We start from the raw sequence: 3,043 nt of genomic DNA on the forward strand, positions 1-3,043 counted from the left end.
ATAATTTCCTTTATTATACATGTATTTTACTATTCTGTTATCTTCAATAGTGTCGGTAAGTAAAATCTCAGTTAAGATACATAAAGATTTGTGATGTGGGTCCTCGGGTAATAAGGGATCATCACATGCACTGACTTTAACTGCGATATTAGACAGAACCAGATCCAATATTCTACCGTACACATTTTTTACATGATTATATTGATTAAGATTACCAAGATTCAATGTATCAATTAACTCCATTTGTTGCACTCCGGAGTAGCTCTTCGGTACAAGTTAAGGGTAATCCTCGTTGCTCGTAGAACAATCTATGTGGCTAAGATTAAAATCTCCTAATATTAAAAATTTGTCTTGTGGGTATGAAAAATTTAATTCATTTAATTTTCGCGTGAAGTTACTTAGTTGATCTAAAAAGGAGTTACCACAATTTTCAGTATATAGGTATAAAGTACAAATGTGTAGATTGTTGATATTTTTTTGTTTTTTATCTCCAGACGTAATTGTAATCCAAATATCCTCAGCCGATGATCTCCATTCTACTCGCTCTCTTACGTTTAAATTACGATTCACTGCCAATAGGACCCCTCCGCCCTTGCTTTGTCTAGTTTTATCATAATCTCTGTCCCGCCTCAAGAACACGTATCTGTTGTCAAACATTTCGTAGTTATAAATGCCATCAACTATATGTTTCCGTAAAAGAAAGAATATCATAAGAGTTTAATAAAATACTACTCAGAAGATCGCTACACTTGGTACGCAAGCCACGTAGGTTTTGATAGTATATATTCAAAGAATCGAGTTTAAGTTATTGCCAATGTCTATGTAATGAAATAAAATAAGGCTCCTGTATTATATCTCAGCATATTACTAAAAAATCCATATCTTGTCCTGTGAGTGTCCACGTGAACATTATTAAATTCATTTAATAACAGCCAATAAATATATTACTTCCGATAAGTACTTCGCCTGTAGTCGTTATGCGCGTGAATATAAAAAGTAATAACAACATTATAAAAGATTTTTATGATACGATGACATAAGTCAAAAACAAAATTACAAGTACTATTATATAGTTTTTTTACTTTAAAAATTATCAAACAAATGTTTAAAAAAAATGCAACATAACGTTAATACAATATAAGTATTGTTCAATAACAGACAGCTAATGTAAATAACTGCAGTTTTTATGAAGTAATAAGACCAAGAACATTTATTTACAACAAATATTGCATGGCATAGTGTATTAATTTTCAGCAATACACACATATTATACAAAACGAAATAACGACGTAAATATATTTTAATTTTATAATAAGACAGAGAACTAATGTGTATAGTAGTACTGTAATAATATATTACATATACTCGTAATACCCACAAATCAAGACATATATTATGCTTTATGAGCAATGCGGACAGAAGGTTACGTATTGCTATACGAAATTATGCATAGGTAGCATTGGGTTAAGCGGGCACTTAAAGGTAGGTAATTTGTTATTAAGATGATTTTGGTATTTTTTTGTAGTTTATGCATTTTCAATCCTATAATATTAAAAAAAAAACTTTAGAGGTGTCAAGGGACACCCGGATGGAACGAAATTCCTTTCGATTAATTTATATGTTAATTGGTATCATAACAGTATGATAGATTTTCTCGACACAGAAAAAAAAAGCCAACATCACGAGGTGTTCCCAGGCGGTCACCCATCCAAGTACTGACCTCGCCCGACGTTGCTTAACTTCGGTGATCGGACGAGAACCGGTGTATTCAACGTGGTATGGACGTTGGCGATAGCTAAATCAAAAATGTAAAATATAACAACTATAGCAAAAAGTGTCGTTACAACTTTTGGTCTTTATTTAATGCCGTGGGGTGCGGGCTCATAGAATAGCACCTCTCCATCTCTACCCGTGGGTGTCGTAAAAGGCGACTAAGGGTTATTAAGGCGTAGGAAAGTGACCCCATCGCCCTTTGGTGGGATAACACGACGCGTAAGCCGCTCCCGACTGGTTCTTGCTGAAAAACCTAGCGGGATGCGGCCTGAGAGAGAGACACTAAAAAAAAAAAAAGTAGTGTTTCGTAGCATACGAGGCCAAGGCGCTCGTGATGTTGGCGAGCCAGGCGCGAGGCGACACGAAACGAAAATGTAAAAACTACCCCAGGAGGGTTAAATCCCTCCCATGACCAAGAGGTCATGGCAGCCGGTCCGCATCGTATTCTGGGGGTGGACCACTCCCGTGCAACAGATTCCAAAAACAAACAACCTGGCATAAATACGGAACAACTGAATAAGCTTACGGACTGTAGCGGAAGGTTGGAGGAGTGCCCTAGCGCTTTTCCGCCACCATTTACACAAGGAGAGAAAACTGTACCAAAAGAGCGCAGAGGTCCCCTCGAGTGCATTCCGAGTATGGATACATCATCGGCGCGCAGTGCGACCAGGAAGTTCACCATGGCTGACGAGATGGAATCAGACTCAACCGGCTCCATGGTAATCATAGGCTCAACGCACAACCATCAGAGTCCCCGAGTCGTGGGTGAAGCTCCTTGCACCCCGGGGGAGAAGCTGCGCTTTTGGCGACCTCGTAAGAAAACGACACAGGATGATGAAGAGAGCAGCTGCAGCGATAGCCCGAGTCTGTCGCGCGATCGCACGAAAGCGGGTTACCAAAGAGCGCGGAGGGTGCAGAGAGAGAGCGAAGTCGAGGCGGAACTCGCGGCTTTAAATGAGAAACCCATAGAGACGGGTACGCTCGGTAGCGCTAGAAGACGAATTGAAGAAAACCTAGCTGCCATAGAGAAGGTCGCTAGGTGTTCGATGAACCTCAAAGGCACCTTCGTTGCTGCACTCAAGAAGGCCGTTGTTGCAATTAGGACAGATGCAGATAGCCTAGCAGTGCAAACACTTTCAGACGAAACACGCGCCCTTCAGATAGAAAATGAACGCCTTCGGGCACAACTGGATCTCTTACAAGACCAAATGCGCGAGCTTAGGTCGTCACTGCAACAAGCTCGGAAGGATCGCCCACCTTTCAACGTAGA

At 40.1% G+C, this 3,043-nt stretch overlaps 1 non-coding gene across 1 annotated transcript; it reads right to left on the reverse strand.

The window, feature by feature from the left end:
- Window positions 1-1,671: 1,671 nt before the first annotated feature.
- On the reverse strand, window positions 1,672-1,790 carry LOC125058998. Its single transcript, XR_007118593.1, has one exon. It is a non-coding gene; the product is annotated as a 5S ribosomal RNA (ribosomal RNA).
- Window positions 1,791-3,043: the final 1,253 nt, after the last annotated feature.

The sequence above is a fragment of the Pieris napi genome, chromosome 18, assembly GCF_905475465.1.
Source record: "Pieris napi chromosome 18, ilPieNapi1.2, whole genome shotgun sequence".
NCBI classification, from domain to species: Eukaryota; Metazoa; Arthropoda; class Insecta; order Lepidoptera; family Pieridae; genus Pieris; species Pieris napi.